This window comes from Ictidomys tridecemlineatus, chromosome 9 (genome assembly GCF_052094955.1).
Source record: "Ictidomys tridecemlineatus isolate mIctTri1 chromosome 9, mIctTri1.hap1, whole genome shotgun sequence".
Taxonomy (NCBI): domain Eukaryota; kingdom Metazoa; phylum Chordata; class Mammalia; order Rodentia; family Sciuridae; genus Ictidomys; species Ictidomys tridecemlineatus.
Window position 1 is genome coordinate 143,690,670 of NC_135485.1, and position 20,883 is coordinate 143,711,552.

Sequence of the window (20,883 nt, forward strand, 5' to 3'; positions counted from 1 at the left end):
TTCTCACTCCTTCAGTCTCACCGCGTCCCTCCTGGACCAGCCGACAGGTGTCCAGCAGCAGTTCAGACCACTTCGCAGAGTCACCCTCTTGATCACATATAGGGCCCTGGGAGCTTCCAAAATGTTAACCCAGGGTTAGAGCAGGTGGCTTCAAAGCATCGAGTGCAGGAGTAGGGGGACACTAGTGTCTAAAGGAGTCACCAGCCTCCAAGTGTCCACGGTGGGAAACTGGCCTTAGAACACGTCTGTGGCCCTGCAAAGTATGATTTCATGAACAAACAATCTAAACAGGACTTTTGGAACTTACAGGAGAAGCTAATAATGGTCTTTACTATTGAATTTCAAACCCGGTATGAAATTCTCAGATCTCAGCACATCCCATGCCCAACCCTGGCTGATTAGGGAGCCTTGGTTGTTATTTTATTTCTTGGACAATTCTCTACTGTCCTGTCTTAACAGAACTAACTACTTCAGCAGAGGGTCCAGTGTTTTTCTTCCACATATTTTTTTCTATAGAACTAATGACCTCATTTTGACAACACAGCCTTAAGGTTTAAACTTCCATATTTTCTGAACAGTTTTAACCAGAATGGATGTCCTTCTGCATACAAAGAACAAGTGGAGGTCACCAGTTAATTGGGAAATCACTTAAAATTGATTCCTTGGTAATTGAAAAAGACAGTACAAATGAGGGTGATTCCAGATGTGGTCTAATGTTCTGATCCTGCAATTTATTTCACCTCAAAATTAAGAAAGACTCAGAATGGGGAGCAGAGTCATAGGAAGACCTTGAGTATGGAATCGTTGTTCCTAGTGATGTATTCATGTCCATGACCTTGGTACCAAAGACCAGGGCAAGTTATCCTTGGTCTCCTTCACTATTATGGGTATATGGTTTCAGAAACCTGTCCTTTTCCCTCTCTAGCATGAAAAAATTAGACTTAACTCTAGATTATTTTCTGTATTTTCATTTCTTTATGAAAAATTTTTGGTTTAATATTTCATTAACTTTTTTCACACCAGTGTAACTTGGTCTTAAACATAATATATCATCTCTACTTCTTTTTCTTAGCAAAGAGATTTTGATATAATCACCTAACTGTGAAATGTCCTTATATCACTCAGGCCACTGGAAATATCCTTGATAGAAATGCATAAAACCAGCCTAAGCAATTTAGTGAGGCACTAAGCAACTCAGCGAGACTCTTGTCTCTAAATAAAAATACAAAAAAACCTACTTTCATAGTTATACTTGTTTATGTTAAGAAAACATTCCTGAATCACCAGCCAGTTTACGAAGTTTAAAGTAAAATGAAAAAGAAAATTATCAGTTGTAAATATGTATTTGTAAAGTCACTTCTTTAACATAAGAGGAAAGAATACATTTTTGGAGGACTTTTTAAAGTAGTGACAATTAGCCAAGGATTTTTTTTAATTTTATTTTTTAATTTGTTCTAATTAGTTATACACAACAATAGAATGCATTTTGACACATTGTACACAAATGGAGCACAACTTCTCCTTCCTCTGGTACAACATTGTTTAGTTACATGGTAGTGTAATCATACATGTATATGGGGCAATAATATCCATCTCATTCCACCATCTTTTCCATCCCTTCACCCCTCCCCTCTCTTCACTCCCCTCTACACTATCCATATTTCCTTGATTCTTCTCCACAGCCCCCCATTATGGATTACCATCCTGTTATTAGAGAAAACATTCAGCCTTTGGTTTTATAAGACTGACTTATTTTGGTTATTATCTTATTTTCCACTCCATCCATTTACCTGCAAATTCCATAATTTCACTTTTCTTTAAGGCTGAGTAATATTCCATTTTGTATATGTACTAATCTTTCTTTATCCATCCATCTATGGTTAGTTATCCATCTACTTAGGTTAGTTCCATAGTTGAGCTATTGTGAATTGAGCTGCTATTCTGAATTGATGTGGTTGAATCACTGTACTATGCTGATTTTAAGTCCTTTGGGTATAGACCAAGGGGTGGAATAGCTGGGTCAACTGGTGATTGGAATTTCCATATTGCTTTCAGAATGGTTGCACCAATCTTCAGTGCCGCCAGCAATGTATAGATGTGCATTTCCCCCCCACATTCTCACTGACACTTACTGTTGCTTGTATTCTTGATAATTGCCATTCTGAATGGAGTGAGATTAAATCTTAGAGTAGTTTTGATTTGTGTTTCTCTAATTGCTAGAGATGACGAACATTTTTTTTATATGTTAATCAATTGTATTTTTCCTTCTGTGAAGTGTCTGTTCAGTTCCTGTGCCCGTTTATTGATTGAGATATTTGTTCTTACTGTGTTAAGTTTTGTTTTCTTTTGTTTAGTTTAGTTTTGTTTTGTTTGGTACTGGGCATTGAACTCAGGGGCACAGAACTGCTGAGCCATCCTATTTTTTATTTTATTTAGAGACAGGGTCTCCCTTAGTGGCTTTTGCTGAGACTGGCTTTGAACTCACGATCATCTTGCCTCAGCCTGCCAAGCCGCTGGCATTGGTGTTAAGTGTTTTGAGTTCTTTATATATCCTGGAGATGAGTGCTCTATCTTAGGTTCATGTGGTAAAGATTTTCTCCCATTCAGTAGGCTGTCTCTTCTTGTTATTGAGTGTTTCCTTTGCTGAGAAGAAGCTTTTTAGTTTGAATCCATCCCATTTATTGATTCTTGATTTTACTTCTTGGACTTTAGGAGTCTGGTTAAGGAAGTAATTTTTAAAACTTTTTTTTTGTTCTTGAATCACCAGTTTTTTAAAAAAAAAAAATTGAAATGCATAATGCATTTCAATTCATTGTACACAAATGGAGTGCAACATTTCAATTCTCCAGTTCTACGCATTTAGAGATGCACCATTTGTGCCATCCTACATGTAACTAGGGTAATGATGTCCATCTCATTCCATCATCTTTCCTGTCCTTATAATCCCTCCCCACCCTCCCTTTGCCCAATCCAAAATTCCTCCATTCTTCTCGTGCTGCCCCAATCCATTATAAATCAGCATCCACTAATCAGAGAAAACATCAGCCTTTAGTATTTTGGGATTGTCCCTTTAATGAACCCCACTTGATAAGGGTGCAGTATCTCTTTACTATGTTTTTGCATGTGATTTGCCAGAATTTTATTGAGAATTTTTGTATCATTCTTCATCATGGACATTGATCTCTTTTCTTTCCTTGATGTATCTTTGTCTGGTATTGGTATCAGGGTGATGCTAGCCTCATAGAATGAGTTTGGAAGGGTTATCTACTTTTCTATTTCATAGAATAATTTGAGGAGTACTGGTGTTAGTTCTTTGAAGGTCTTGGAGAACTCAGCTGGGAATCCGTCTGGTCCTGGGCTTTTCTTTGTTACTAGGCCTTTGATGGTGTCTCCTGTTTCATGACTTGAAATTGATGTGTTTAAATGGTGTGTCCTCCTGATTCAGTGTGGGTAGGTCATATGTCTCTAGAAATTTGTTAATGTCTTTGAGATTTTCTGTTTTATTGGAGTATAAATTCTCAGAATAGTTTCTAATTATCTTCCATATTCCAGTAGTGACCGCCGTGATATTTGCTTTTTCATCATGAATTTTAGAAATTTGTGTTTTCTCTCTCTTTCTCTTCATTAGTGTAACTAGGCATTTATAAAGTTTATTTGTTTTTTGCAAAAACTAACTTCTTGTTTTGTCAATTTTTTAAATTCCTTCCTGTGTTTAAATTCCATTGATTTCAGCTCTGATTTTAATTATTTCCTATCTTCTACTGCTTTTGGTGTTGATTTGTTTTTCTTTTTCTAGGGCTTTAGGTCACTCATTTTTTGAGTTTTTATTCTTTTAATGAATGAGCTCAATGCAATTAATTTTCCTCTTAACACTGCCTTTGGTGTTCTCATTTACCTCTAAGTATTTTTTATTTCCTCCCTGATTTATTTTGCTTTCAATCCATCATTCAGCAGCATATTATTTATTCTCCATGTGTTGAAGTAGCTTCTATTTTTTATTTTATCATTGATTTCTAGTTTCATTTCTTTATGATCTGATAAAATGCAGGGTAGTATTTCTATTTTTTTGTATTTGCTATAGTTACTTTGTGGCATATCACACAGTTTATTTTAGAGAAGGATATATGTGCTGCTGAGGAGAAAGTGTATTCACTGGGTGATGGATGAAATATGTTCATTTAGTCTAAATTATTGATTGTGTTATTTAATTCTGTAGTTTCTTATTTAGTTTTTATTTGGAAGATCTATCCAGTGGTGAGAGAGGTGTGTTAAAGTCACCCAGTTTTATTGTGTTGATTCTTGAAATTGATAAGAGTTTGTTTAAATACGTAGATAGATGCTCCATTGTTTGGGGGATATGTATTTATAAGTGTTATGTCCTGTTGATATATGATTCCCTTAAGCTGTATGAATGTCCTTCTTTATTCCTCCCGACTAACGTTGGGTTGAACTCCACTTTATCTGATATGAGGAGGGACACCCCTGCTTGTTGACACACTCCATGTGCATGACATGGTTTTCCCCAACCTTTCACCTTCAGCCTGTGGTCATCTTTTCCAGGGAGGTGACTCTCTTGAAGACAGCATATGGTTGGGTCTTTTTTTTAATCCAAACTGCCTTCCGGTCTATGACTTTTGATTGATGAGGTTAGGCCATTAACATTCAGTGTTATTGTTGAGATATGAGTCCTATTCTTGGTCATTTTGTTATATTTTTGCATTTTAGTTTGACTTAGTTTCTCCTTTCATTGAATTTCCCTTTAGGTTAGTTCCTCCTTTGCTGGTTGTCATTTTTTTCCCTATTTTCTCCTCATGGAATATTTTGCAGAAAATGTTCTATAGTGCAGGCTTTCTAGCTGTGAGTTCTGTTAACTTTTGCTTATCATTGAAGGTTTTTATTTCGTCTTCAAGTCTGAAGCTTAGTTTTTCTGAGTGTAGAATTCTCGGTTGGCATCCATCTTCTTTCAGAGCTTGGTGTCTGTTGTTCCAGGATCTCCTGGCTTTGAGGGCTTGGGTTGAGAAATCAGCTGAGATCTGAATTGGTTTCCTCCATATGTAATTTGACTTTTTTCTCTTGCAGCCTTTAATATCTATCCTTATTCTGTATGTTAGTCATTCTCATTATAATGTACCTTTGTGAGGTTCTGCTGAAGTTTTGTATATTTGGGGTCCCATAAGCCTCTTGTAGTTGATTTTTCATTTCCTTATTTAGGTTTAGGAAATTTTGTGATAATATGTCATTGAAAAGATTGTGCATTCCCTTGGATTGTATTTCCATGTTTTTGTCTATTCTGATAAATCTTAAATTTCATTTTTTCATGTTATCCCATATTTCTTAGAAGTTCTGTTCATGGTTTCTTACCATCTTCTATTTTGTCTTCATTGTCTGATGTTTTGTCCTTCAAGTGGTCTGCTCTGTTGGTGATACTTTCTATTGAATTTTTTAATTTTAATTTGATTTACTGTTTCCTTCATTTTAAGGATTTTTGCTTGATTTCTTTTTATAATCTCTGTCTCTTTATTGAAGTGATCTTTCACTTTCTGTATTTTTCTCTCCAACACCATCCTTTATTTCAAAGATCTGTCTATATGCCTTCTAAACTCCTTCTCTGACATTTCTTCTACTATGTTGTCTATGGATTCTATTGTTGAAACATCTTGGTTTGCTTGAGGTACTTTGTTCCCTTGTTTTTTCGTGTTGTTTTTGCGTCTTCCCATCTAGTGGTAAGGATCTAGGCATCACAGTTTCTAACTTGTAGTCTTACAGTGTCCCGAGGGCTTTCAGTATGTCACCTTTAAGGGGGGTGACCAATAATAACACTAACAAATTCAAACAATATACAACCTGAAACAAATAGCTCCTATTAAGGTGTCTACAGTTTTGTCACAATAAACAGAAGTGATCTGTTCATTTGTTGTCTACAATATAAACAGTAACTTTGCTAAAAGGGTTTACCATTTCAAATGATGGACAAAGAGGGAACAGAAGTAGGGTAAGATGTTTATGAGGGAGAAGGCGAAAAGATAGAGGTAAATAACTTGTAGTAAGAGTGAAGGAGGAATTAATAGAAGTTAGCTGTTAGCATGAGAAAAGTGAGAAAAAGGATCCAAGGAGACAGGTAGGTGAAAGAAAAATACATTCAGATTTTTAAAAAACCAAAAATGCAAGAATACACAACAAAACTGTAGTATACTATTCAGACATCCCATCCCTTAATAAAATTTTTGGATTCAAAGATGGTAGAGACGTGAGAGAGAGAGAGAGAGAGAGAGAGAGAGAGAGAGAGAGAAATTAAGGAAAGTCTCAATGGAAGATTGAACAGTTGCCCTCTTGGCTTTCAAAAACGTTCTCAGCTTCCCCTCTCTGCAGACAGGTGGGTTGTCTGAAGTTTGATGATAGCTCCAGTGAGGTGGGTGCCAGACAGGTGGGGTAAGCAGCCGCTGGCGAATGCTCTCATACCCTCTTCCAGTCGTCCAGTTCATTGTAGCTGGCCCTTTCTGTCCCCGGGCACTTGAGGACTCCCTAAGATGGGGAGAGCCCAGTTTTCTCCAGTTTCTCCACCTGTGCTCCCCTGGGAAACTGCCTCTCATTTCTGCTTTCCACAGGCTTGCTGGACCCAGACTGGCCAACGCCAACCCAGCTGCCATCTGACACTGGGCTTCAGCTACCCAGACCCTGCCTTGCTGTAGTCCCAAGATCTCAATGCCATTCCAACTTGAGGAGAGACCACCAGGGATGGGCTCACACAAAGGAGTAACCCTGCAAAGAGGCAGCCAGGTGGTGGCCACTAGCACACGCAGCAGGAAAACCTCAGGTGTAACCAGACCTGCAGGTACCCCAATAATATATCTCCAGAACCTGGCCTGTGTCCCCAGACTGAGGCAGCTGTGCCCCAAGATGGTGGGAGTGGCAGCGGCAAACCTGCAGGTCCCTGGGCCTTGGACTCCGAGGCCCTGGCCAGTGTCCCAAGATGGTGGCGGCTGTGTGTCACGAAACTTACAGGTATTCTGCCAATGGACTTCCAAGTAGCAATGGGTAGCGGGCACCCTGCAGGCCATCTGTTGGCAAATGGAGGGCAATCAGCAGGTGGACATCCAGTGGCCAGCATGGGCAGGCAAAAGGCGGGCAAACAGACCACTGGTGGGCGGTGTGTGGTGAGTGATTCGTGTTAGTGCAGAAGTCCTGTGTCTGAGTCTAGCACAGCTTCAAGGCAAAGCACTGTGTTGAAATGATTCACACAAAAATATCCCACCTTCATCTCACATCTGTGCTTTCAATCAGGAGAGACTTCCTGGCCTTCAGGGTGTTCTGGGTGGCACAGAAACCTGCACAGCAGCCAAGGAGGAATCCTAGAAAGGAACTCACAGAGTGGCGGGCTCCAGAGGAAAAAACCGGTCAGAATGTGGCCATGGGTATTTTTTAATGATGGGCAGATACTGCCAGTTACCATCCCATAGCCATTTTCCCTTTGGGAGAAAAAAAAAATTTAAGTTGTCTTCTTATTGTTTTTATTTTTAAATTTTATTTTTAATATATTTATGTTGCTGCATTATGATCATACATACTAGTGGGGTTTGTGCTTCTCTTCTCCTACTTGCACACAGGTCACCCACACAATCGGGTCCGTTTTGTTCCCTAGCGCCTCCCCCTCCCTCCCTGCCTGGTCCCTTCCTGCCCCACGGCTCCCCCTGGAGGAGGGAGTTGTAGCTGCACTTGCAGTCCCACAGCACACAGGGGGTAGGGTTTCAGGGCAGCCGTGGGCTGACTGGCAGGCAGTGGATGCACACTGGAGTGGCCTGGGTGGAGGGGGTTCTCTCAGGGAAAACCTGTCACCCCTCTTCCTCCTCTGTGCTGGTCAACCTGGGGCCACTCCTGATGGTCCTGGCTAATGTGACTTTCTTAATCATTGTTAAGAAAGGACACCTCCTACTGTCCATTTAAACAAACCTCTCAGTGTTGAAAAGGTGAGCATCCTTGGGCCACCACGGGATGGCTGGGCAGGACGACTCTCATTAGAAGACCCTCAGGCCCACCGTGACTCCATGGGGCAGAGCCCTTTCCCCCTGGACTTTCACGTTGCACAAAAATGGATTCATATCTTGATCTAGGATCTACAAATGAACATATGGCCTAAGACCAACGTGAGCACACTGCAGGTGAATGTTTTAAGACCTCCTTACACACCAGAGCCACCTTCTCTGGGAGGAAAGGGCAGAAGTGGAATAGGAACTGAGATTGTCCAAACAGTTTCCAGCATCATCAGATATTCTTAAGGCCTGGTAAGCTCACATTTTAAATGCATTCGAATGACCTTTATTTAGGGAAACGATGTTGTTTCATTAACATGTTTATTTTTCTATTGGAGGCAAATGAGAAAGGACAGCTCACAAGTGGCCCCTGTTTCACACTGCGCTTCTCCTGCCATTCTTTACCTGTACCACCCACCTCAGAGTTAGACCTCTATTTTAAAACCTTTAGTCCATACCAAGAAACCACTGTGTATGTAGTCCTCTAACAGAGAATAAGTGCATGACGGAGAAAGACCTACAGCTTCATCTTTTTGTGAACTCTATACCTTGACATCAAAAGTGATCTCAAGATTTTTTTAAAACATACAAGGGAATTTCAATGAATAACAGTTATGGTTGTGGATATTGATATTTTGCTACAGTACTACATAGTGTTATTATTATTTTCAGTAACATAATAGCAAGCTTGTGGTTCAAGGTAAACACTCCTTAGTCCAGATTCTATCAACTGTATAAAACTACAAGTGTCAATAATTCATGTATTTTGTGTGAGTTTTATCATCAGTGGGTGTTTCTTCTAACTCGGTCTCTAAGCGTGACTCTCTGTCAGAGTCAAACCATGATGTCCCCTCCCTGAATTGCCCACAGACAGGAGAACAGTAGAGAGGAAGTCAGAGGCACAGCTATTCCTGCTTATTCCTGCTTATTCCCTGCATATTGTCTACATTTCTAGGTGTTGCTGACTGACTGTGAGAGAACTGTTCTTGAGGATCTACAGCCATTGACAGTTTTTTTGTTTGTTTGCTTGCATGTTTTGTTTTTGTTTTTAAGAAAATGTAGTCAGTATAATCCACTAGACAGCAAAATCCATCACAGGCACCTATAGGGTCAGCTTCAGCTCACAGATGTGCTGGTGGCCATGAATCACGGAGTTAGTGTGGACACCCAACACCCACAGTCCCTTAGCACCTCTTTACTCGTGATCCTGGAGTTGTGTCGAGTGGACTTTGTTTGTCATCTCCTCCAACCACTCCCCACTGAGCGTGCTTTATGACCTCTCTGCACACCTACTGGACACTATATTTGAGGCCTTCCTTCCAAGGCTTATTTCTAACCTCATGATGTGTCCTTCCACCTATTTTCAAATCAATCTCTGCTCCAGGAAATTTGTCCACTCACTTTTGGGGGGCAGGCATTCCATGTTAATCCTTTATTCAAGTTATTTCCCCACTTCAAAGAGCAATGTGTTTTGCTATTAATCTAGGCTCAATCTATTCGTTAAGAGCTTCCTTCTTTAGACCATTTTTATTTTACTCAACAACTGCAGATATTATTATTTGTGCCACTCATTCTTTCATTCATTACAGACTAGGCCTTCTTTCAGCTTCTGGGGAACAAGAACACTTATTCACCTTTTCTTCAGGGAACTTTCTTTCTAGTGCTGAGCCAAAAAGTCTTACCTAAAGAGTTTGTCATCAGATTTTATAAAATGTCCACAAATGTAGATGAAATGTGTCCAGTATATGATCACAGAAAGCAATAACATGTATTGGAGTTATGCATCGTCGTGGGGCTCATTCTGCAAATTCCATACTTGTGATTCAGTCTAGTTTGGTCCCAGGCCCCATTCCCTCCACTCTTTCCTCCCCCCTTTCTCCTTCCTCTGTTAATATTCCTTTCATTTGCTTATTTGTTTTTGACTTGGGCTTTATACATATACATAAGCTTCACTGTGGCACACCTACACTTGCACATGGTGGGATTTTTGTTAACTTTTATGCATTTACTCCCTAGTTTCTCCTTCATCTTGAACTCCTATTCCATTGATCTTCCCTATATCTTTTTGATATCGCATCCTCTTCCTCCGTTTCTCCCCTTATTTTAGTCTAGTTTCTACATAGAACCCTTGATTTTGTGTTTCTGGCTTATTTCACTTAGCATGATGTACTCCAGTTATCTCTATACCAGGAAATGCCATGATTTCTTTTTTTTATGGCTGAGTAAAACTCCATTGTGTATATATATATATATATATACTACATTTCCTTAATCCATTCATGTATTGACAGGCACATGGGCAGGTTCCACAACTTGTCCATTGTGAATTGTGCTGCTGTAAATACTGATGTAGCTATTTCACTATAGCATGCTTATTTTAGTTCTTTTGGATAGATACCAAGAAGTGGGCTATATGGGTTCCAATGTGGGTCATAGTGGAGTATAGGGTGGCTCCATTCCTAGTGTTTTGAGGAGTCTCCATACTGCTTTCCAAAGTGGTTATATTAATTTGTAGTCTTACCAACAATGTATGAGTGTACCTATTTCCCCACATCCTCCCCAGCACTTATATGACTTATATTCTTGATAATTACTATTAGAGTGAGATGAAATCTTAGTGTAGGTTTGATTTGCATTTCCCTGATTGATGGAGCTGTTGAATATTTTTCATATGCTTTTTGGCCATTCATCTTTCTTCTTTGGAGAAATGTCAGTTTAGTTCTTTTCTCCACTTACTCATTGGTTCATTTGTTTTTCGACTTCTTTATATATTCTGGATATTAATTCTCTGTAAAAAGAGTACTTGGAAAATTTTTTTCTTCCATTCAGTAGACTGAGTCTTCACACTCAAGACTCTGTCTTCCTTTTCTGTACAGAATCTTTTTAATCGGATGTCCTCTCCTTTACCAAGTCTTGGCCTTACTTCTTGAGCTTTTGAGGTCTTGTTAAGGAAGTCAGTGTCTGCACCAGTAAGTTGGAGTATTGACCCTGTGTGTGTTTCTATAAGTTGCAACATCTATGAACTAATTCCTAATAAGTGTTTGATCCACTTTGATTTTACTTTTGTGTAGGGCGAGTGATAGGGACCTAGTTTCATTATTCAGTAAATGGTATTCAGTTTTCTCAGCACCATTTGTTATAAAAGGCTATCTTTTTCCTAAAATATGATTTTGGCACTTTTTTTTCAAATATCAGATGACCACAACTATGTGCATTTGTCTATGTGTTTTTTATTTTGTTACGTTGGTCTTCATGTCTGTTTCGATGCCAACACCATGCTATTCTTGATACAATAGCTCTGTAGTAAAATTTGAGATCAGGTATTATGGTGCCTCCAGCATTGCCTTCTTGCTCAATATTGCTTTGGCTATTCAAGATCTTTTAGTCTATTTTAATTCTAATTTGTTATATATGATAGCAGAATGCATTAGAATTCACATTACACATATAGAGCACACTTTTTCATATCTCTGGTTGTATGTAAAGTATATTCACACCATTCATGTCTTCATACATGTACTTAGGGTAATGATGTCCCTCTCATTCTCCCATTTTTTCTACCCCCCATGTACCCTCCCTACCCTCCCACCTCTTTGCCCTATCTAGACTTTATCTAATCCCCCCATTGACTCCCTCCCAATTCCACTATGAATCAGCCTCCTTATATCAGAGAAAATATTCAGCATTTGGTTTTTTGGGATTGGCTAACTTCACTTAGCATTATATTCTCCAACTCCATCCATTTACCTGCAAATCACATGATTTTATTCTCTTTTATTGCTGAGTAATATTCCAATGTATGTGTATGCATATGTGTGTGTATGTATGTCTATACATATATACATACGTACATGTATCCCATTTTCTTTATCCATTAATCTACTGAAGGGCATCTAGGTTCCACAGTTTAGTTATTGTGAATTATGTTGCTATAAACATTGATGTGGCTGTGTCCCTCTAGTATGCTGTTTTTAAGTCTTTGGGGTATAGACCGAGGAGTGGGAAACCTGAGTCAAATAGTGGTTCCATTTCACATTTTCCAAAGAATCTCCATACTTCTTTCCATATTGGCTGTACCATTCTGCAGTCCCACCAGCAATGTACGAGTGTGCCTTTTCCCCTACATCCTCGCCAACACTTATTGTTGTTTCTGTTCTTAATAGCTGCCATTCTGAAATCTTAGAGTAGTTTTGATTTGCATTTCTCTAATTGCTATAGATGTTGAACATTTTTTTTTATATAATTACAATTATATTAGACAAAGGTGTCAAAAATCACCCTGGAGAAAAGACAGCCTCTTCAATAAATGGTGCTGAGAAACCTGGAAATCCATATGCAACAAAATGAAATTAAACCCCTATTTCTCTCCGTGCACAATACTCAACTCAAAGTGGATCAAAGACCTAGGAATTAAAGGAGAGACTCTCTATCTAATAATAGAAAAAGTAGGCCCAAATCTTCATCATGTCAGATTAGGCCCCAACTTCCTTAATAAGACTCCTATAGCACAAGAATTAAAATTAAGAATCAATAAATGGGATGGATCCAAACTAAATAGCTTCTCCTCAGCAAAAGAAATGATCAGTGAGGTGAATAGAGAGCCTACATCTTGGGAGCAAATTTTTACCATTCGCATGCTGCAGTCTGGCTGGGCACAAAATAATGGAGCCACCACAAAAGCCTTGTAGATTCCAACAGCAACTCTATTCCCGAACTCTCACGGGCACTCTACACGCACGTTCTGGGAAAATACACACCCTCCCCGGGCTCTGCATACCAAATACCCTCTAAATCGCACAAGAACTCCACGGGAACTCAAGGAGCCGGGCACCTGAGGCACCAGGATACGCCCTATTCCCAGCAGGATCCACCCTAAACCCGGAGCCGCCCTAATCCCTGAGCAAGGTCACCTTTCATGCAATGTCACTGCAAATGACCTGGGTCCAAGGCAAGCTCATTTCCACACTGGAGAGTCCTCCCTCTAAGCAACATTGGGTAGGCTGACAAGGAAATTGCCATGCGTCATTCCTACTTGGCTATGGCTCTCAGCATTTGCACATCAGATAGAGCACTAATCTCTAGGGTATATAAAGAACTCAAAAAGCTGAACACTAAAAGAACAAATAGCTCAATCAATAAATGGGCCAAGGACCTGAACAAGACACCTCTCAGAGGATGATACAGATCTTTTACTCTTATAATTTTTGAATTTTAGAATTGTTTTTTCCCTAGTTCAGTGAAGAATCAATCTTTCTTTCTTTCTTTCCTTCCTTCCTTCCTTCCTTCCTTCCTTCCTTCCTTCCTTCCTTCCTTCCTTCCTTCCTTCCTTTCTTTCTTTCTTTCTTTTTTTCTTTACTATTAAACCTGCACAGAACTTTTTGGGGGGTTGCATTTAAGCTATGTAGTACTTTGGGTACTATGACAACTTTGACAATATTAATTCTGCCCATCCGAGAACACGGAACATCATTCCACCTTCTAAGTTCTTTTTCAGTTCTTTAATGTCTTCCTTCAGTGTTCTATGATCTTCATTGTAGAGATCTTTTACCTCCTTTTCTGAGCAGAATCACTTTTGGAGCATAAGAATGTGATTGACTTATGAATGATGATCTTATATCCTGCTACTTTGCTGAATTCATTTATCGGCTCTATACATCTTCTAGTGGAGTTTTTTGTGTCTTCTAGATGTAGGATCATGTCATCAGCAAACAGATTGTTTGACTTCTTCTATTCCTTTTTCTTTTATCCCTTTAATTTTCTTCCTTTGCCTGAGTGCTGTAGCTAGAGTTTCAATAACTTTATTGAGTAGAAGTGGGGAGAGTGGACAGCCTTGTCTTGTTCCTGATTTTAGAGGAAACGGTTTCAGATTTTCTTCATTCAGTTTGATGTTGGCTTCGGTTTGTCATATATAGCTTTTGTAATGCTGAGTTTCACCAGCATTTTAACATGACTGGTGGATGGGTTTTATCAAAGACCTTTTCTGCACTATTGAGATGATGATATGATTCTTTCCCTCAATTCTATGTGGTGGTGAATTGCATTTATTGACTTATGTATGTTGAAACAACCTTACATTCCTGGAATCAAACCCATTTGATCCTTGGGTATTATCTTCTTGATGTTTTTAGAATGCATTTTGAAAATATTTTATTAAGAATTTTTACATCTATGTTTATCAGGGATATTGATCTATGGTTTTCTTTCCTAGATATTTCATTGTCTGGTTTTGGTGTCAGGTTTAGACAGGCTACATAGAAAATACTTGAAATTGTTCTCTCCCTTGTAGTTTCATGGACTAATTTGAGAGACTCTTGTTAATTCTTCTTTAAAGGTCTGGTAGAACACAGCTGAGAATCCATCTGGTACTGGGCTTTTTTGTTGTTGGAAGGATTTTAATTACTGCTTCAATTTCATTACCTAATATTTGTCTGTTTAGATTTTCTATGTCTTCCTGGTTCAATTTGGGCAGGTCATGTGTGTCTGGAAATTTATTAGTATCTTCTAAATTTTCCAGTTTATTGGAGTGTATATTCTTAAAAATGATTTCTAGTGGTCCTCTTGATTTCAGATGTATCTGTGATAATACTCTTTTTTATATCTAATTTTGTTTAATTGGGTCTTTTCTTTCTTTTGGTTACATTGGCTAAGCATTTATCATTGCTATTTATCTTTAAAGAATCAACTCTTTTTTTGCTTTGAACTTTTGTGTGTGTTTTTAAAAAATTCTCAATTTAATTAATTTCAGTTCTGATCTTAATTATTTCCTATTTTCTACTGATTTTGGAATTAGTTTGTTCTTTCTCTTCTAAGGTCTTGAGGTGGAGCGTAGCTTTTTAAAAAAATTTCTCTAATTTTTGTAATGTAGGCACTCAGGGCTATAAATGTTCCTCTTAAAATTACTTTCATCCTGTCCCAGAGACTTTGATAGGTTGCATCTCTGTTCTCATTTGTTTCTAAGAATTTCTTAATGTCTTTTCTGATTTCTTCTATGATTCATTTTTATTTTTAAAAAGTGTTATTCAATCTCCATGTGTTTCTGTGGTTTCTGTTGTTTTTCTTGCTATCAATTTCTAGTGTATTTTCATTATGATCTGATAGGATGCACAGAATTATATTAATTATTTTGTATTTTCTAAGACTTATATTGTGATCTGTTTTGGAAAATATTTAATGAGCTGATGAGAAGAATATAAATTCAGCTGTTTGGGGTGAAATATTCTGTAGAAATATATTAGGTCTATTTCATTTATAGTATTACCTAGGTCAGAAATATTTTTAGTTATTGTGTATTTTGATGACCTGTCTATTGCTGATAAGGGTATGTTGAATTACCCCATGTTATTATATTGGGGTCAATCTGGTATTTATTGTTAAGAAGTATTTTTTAATATAATTAGGTGCATTGACATTTGACCACATATATTTACTATCACTATATCTTCTTATTGTCTTGTTCCCTTTGTCAGCATGTAGTGGCCTTCCTTGTCTCTTCTAATTAATTTTTGCTTGAAATCTGCTTTGTCCCATATAAGAATAGCTACCCTGTTTGTTTTTGGACTCCATTTGTATAGAATATTTTCCATTCCTTTACTTTCAGCTTGTGGATGTCTGCCTACAAAATGAGTCTGTTGCAAGCAGCCTATAGTTAGACTTGTTTTCTAATCCATTTTGCTAAAATAAGGCAGAAACTTTTATGGACTAACAATTTCTTTAAATGAAGACAAGGAATTATTATTGGAAATAAGATGTTCTTTTAGTTTTAAAGGTCAGAGATACTTCATTTAAATTGTTAAAATGGAAACTCAGGGCTAAGAAATAATTGAGAATCACCTTTTTAGAGGATGCAGGATCTGGGATATTTAACTGTTTTTGGGTGCATATGTCTCTGTGTTTTCTGTTCCATTGGTTTTCAGTTCTATTTTTGTGTCAATACCATGTCACTTTTGTTACTGTACTCTGAAGTATAATTTAATATCTGGTGCTATGATGCTTCCTGCTTCACTTTTCTCACTAAGGATTGTTTTGGTTATTCTGGGATTTTATTTTCCAAATGAACTTCATGACTGTTTTTTTAAAAAAAAATTGTTTGAAGAATATCACTCACTGTAGTTTTAATGGGAATTGCATTCAATCTATGTAGTGCTTTTGGTAGTATGGCCTTTTTGACAATATTAATTCTGCATATCCAAGAACATGGAAGGTCGTTCATTTTCTAAGGTCTTCTTCAATTTCTTTCTTTAGTGTTCTGTGGTTTTCACTGGAGAGGTCCTTTACTCTTTCATTAGATTGATTCCCAAGTATTTTTATTTTTTTTAGGCTATTGTGAATTGGATAGTTTTTCTGATTTATCTTTCAGCTGATTCATCCTTGGCCTATAGGAACATAATTAATTTATGGGTATTAATTTTATATTCTGCTGCTTTGCTGAATTTTATGAATCCAAAGCTTTGTGGTGAAGGTTTTTGGGTCTTCTACATATCGAACCATGTTGTGGGCAAATAGGAATAGTTTGAGCTTTTCTTTTCCTATTCATATCCCTTAATTTCTTTCGTCTAATTACTCTGGTTAGGGTTTCAAGGATTATGTTGAATAGAAGTAGTGAAAGAGGGCATCCCTGTTTTGTTCCAGTTTTTAGAGGGAATGCTTCCAATTTTCACCAGGCACTTTTGTACATTCCTTGTAGGAGAACAAATTGGCATATTTCCTCTTGAAAAGTGTCTGGCATGTTCTATTAAGCTAAACATAGTCATAGCATAAAAAAGAAACCCCACCAATGAACAAATGGTAACAGAAATACATACACATAAGAAAGCCAGACACATATGGAAAAATATATCTCAAGTAGTAATTTGATAGCTGAAACTAGTAGCTTTCCAGATAGTAACTCTAACAGAATGGGAAACAGGGAATATTTGCAAAATATTAATACTACACAGGGATGAATATGAACTTATAACAACTACATTTCATGGTGTAGATGAACATCATTAGTCATAAAATTTGAGAGAAAGAAGTCAGGCACTGAAGAATTCATATGGATGGTTGCAGTTATATCAATTCCAAAGCAAGCACATTACCTACTAGAAGCCATGATGGCAGTCAGCTTTGAAGGAATGAGCCTGTGGTTGGGAGGCAGCACAAGTGAAGCTTATGCTATGCCATCAGTATTTTGCTTTTTGACCTGGTTTTGGTTGTAAAAGTGCTAACTTTGTGATAATTCACTGAGCTGTGCATTAATAATTTGTGTACTGTTCTCTGTATGATTAACACTGCACCAATAAGTGGTAAGAAACAAACATGCAAGCACTATAATTTTGATTGATCTCATTGTAAACTCAAGTCTCTGAACTTTATGTAGGCTGTTAATTCTGCCAGTCAGACTTTGTTTCCCCTTTGATTAGGGTGAGAGAAACATGGTTTTCATTCTGATTTTGCATCTTGAAATGTCTTAATTCTGGTAAAGTAAAACAACAACGTGTTTTCTTGAAAATATGGAGTTTGGCATGAAGGATACACTAAGAGGCAAATCTTTAGAATTCACAGTATTGGGTTTGCAATAGGATTTCATTTGGGGACAAACTGAATTATTAAAAAGCCATTTTTCAATGGTATTGACAGGATTTAACATACCTTGTGGCCTCATCTTAAAGTATTTTGGGATAAAATTCTTAATGTTCTATGCAAACTCAACTTCAATGTAAGTCCTTCTCTTCATCCTTTCTCCTCTTTTGGGGTAATCCCAGGATTTATGCAAGTTTCTTTGTTTATCTTCAGATTAGTTTGCAGAGACCCAATAGTTTATTAGAATTTCTGAAACAGAGTCTCTAAGTTACCCTCAGGTTGACCAATTTTATGTGTCCTCTTATTCATTCATTTCCACATGTTAAACTTGGTTCTTCCATTTAATGAAAGTCGGCTTTTTCACCATAATTTTTTGAGAGATCCCTGACAGGAGTTGTCTATGACACTATTTTGGTTATATAATCAGTACTAGATCTTTTTTTTCTGACCAGATATCTGAGTTTTTATTTTTAAAGATCATATACAAAAACAATTTAAGTTAGATTTGTAAAGAAAAAAAAGGAAAAGAAAGAAAAGAAAAAGGCTGGCAGAATTCAAGGCAGTGCCTATTGTTGGATCCTGGAACTGAAAGAGAGGGCACTGGTGGGAAAATAGAGTGAATCCTGTGCTTCGGTTGCTTGAATTGCACCAGCACTGATCCTTACTTTGGACAAATGTGCCGTGGTTGGGTAAGACACCAGCACTGGGAAAGCCTGGGTGAAGGGTGTTTGGGGGTACAAGAATACTCTGTGTCAGAGGCAAATGGGGCTCTGAAGCACCAAGCCTCAGTCCTGTGTCCTGACAGAAGAAAATTTAGACTCAGACACAAAAAAAAGACAAGCAAGAAAATTTTATTAAAATGGAAAGTAAGGCTCAAGTACAAAGCGTTCTCACAGGAGGAAGACTATGGGACCTCTCTGTGCCCAACACTACAAAGGAAACCTAATACTAATTCCAAATCTGTTACCACTTTATGCTTGCCGTGAGAACGGGGGCCCATCTTCTGTAGTCCTCACCAGTCTGATGTTTGACTCCCCCCTCAGGTTGGGTGTGGGGGTTTTAACCCCACAGGGTCCTTTCCAGAATTGTCATGGGGACCATAGCTTTCAAGGGGGGGGGGTCATCTACAAGTGAGTCCTCTGTTAAAGCAGGTGCCGGAGTCAGTGCCCAGGTAGACCTCATCTTAGTGCACCTGTGCTACTGAAAGGCTTTCCTTCTGAACTACATTGAGAATCAATCCAGTGGCCATAAACCCTATTCCTCAATGATCCCAAGGGACCCTGTCAGGAGTTATCCCCATTGAACTTTCCTTCTTAATATATTTCTTAATTGACTCCCCTTCTTTCCATCTGTTTATTCTCAGAGTTAGCACACCTGTTGTTTTCCTAGGAGTTTCTCCATTATTCATGAGTCTTAAAGGCAATTTAAAGAAACCCTGTGACCCTGCTAGTTATCAGTTCGCATGATACTGGTCATTACTAACTACTGTCTAACACTGTGTTATTTAAATAAATCAATTCCAAAATAGAGAGTTAAAAATGTGGTGAATCAAGCTTCCTGTACTTTTCCAAGACAACTCTTAAGGAGGCTTTTTAAACTAAACAGAAACAAAACTAGAAAGAAAAATGTTACTAGCAGAAGTAGAATGATTTTTGTCTGTATGTTTGCTTTTTCTCTATTTTTCCCTTGTTCTACAATAAGCATGCAACATTTATTAAATAAAAGCACAAGCATTAGCATGTGTAAATGCATAAACACATACATCTGAAAATTCTTGTAGCTTGTGAGATTTCTCACTGAATTAATATTTCTGAGCCAGTGCTTTGTTTTCAGAACAGAGGAAATTGGCACAGTGTTCTTTAGCTCTTCCTGGCTCAAACTGCCAGCCACTTACTCCAGGCTGAGTTTCTGACTCTTTCTCAACCAAGTGTTTCTATGGCTGATAAACATCCAGTTTTAACAATCCACAGACGCCTATGATAGTGATGGTACACACAGAGAATGCCGAGAGTTGGGTTTTATTAGGACAAGCACTGATTTTTTTATTTGTTTTAATTAGTTACACATGACAGTACAATGACCTTGACATATCATACATTTGAATCAGATGGGATATAATTGGTCATTATTCTGAGTGTACAGGTTGCAGAATCACATCGGTCATGCAGTCACATATATGCACACAGCAATAATAATGTCTGTTTCATTCTACTGTCCTTCCTTTCTCCCCATCCAAGGATTGATTTTTAAGCTATAAATATAAACATAAACTTAATGAAGTAGAATCTCATATTAACCTATTAACAATAGCCATTCTCTAAAGAAGACTCTTAAAATTGGAGAGTTTAGCTACCTGTGGCTTTCTCTATCAGGAATGTAAGCCCACAAAATGACCCACAGCCTTAGGCTCACAAACCTCATCCACCTCATCAGTGTAATTAAGAAATGAAATATTTAAATGTAAGCCTTTAAAATTTTGTTGCTGAGAATAATGATGGCGATTATGTAGAGTCTCTGGAAACATTCCGCTATTGGAAGCTAGTTTTTACCAAGAATATGCAAGAGTTTATTCTGAGATGCAAGAATTTGTGTTTCTTTGAGGAGTAGATTATTCAAGCAAGCTTTTCAAAGTCAGTTCAGAAATTCTGCAGAGGAATATATGCATTTATTATTCTCTTACAGAAAAAGATTCTTAGAAAATAGCTGAGGAATCTATATTCTTAAGTCTGCGACTCAAGGCCAACTTTCAAAAAATATAACAATCCTGCTCTTGATGCGCATCAAGGGAAGCGGCCTACTCTCCACCCTGCAGGAAGCCATTTCTTCTTGGGGAGAGTACTCCCTGGGCCGGGCCATGCGCTTGGACAAAGCCCCTTGCGTGTTTTCACTTTCTGCCTTCTAAAACTTTGCTTCTCTGCCTGAAGGATGGCGCTGGGGGGGATTCAGTTACGTGTGGCTGCCAGGCACATCAGCACCATGCCCGTCACCCGGGACCTCTGATGAAGATCAGTCCTCCAGGGGAGAGTTCTCCTCATTTGATTTTGCTTCGTGTCCACACAGATCTGCAGGCTTTTGTTTCTGGCATTTCTGGCAATCCCTCTCCAAAGATAAGTTCCTTTTAAGTCATGGAAATGAAGAAATTCAAACTTTGTTTTGGAAATTAGATTAGGAAAGAAGAAACAACTAGAATCTAATTTGCCCTTTGTTTTAATAGCTAGTGTAGAGCAGGAGCGTGCCCTCCTTTGAAGTAGGTAGGCTGAGCAAATTGAAGGTTGGATCCTGAAGGCGGAGGGTC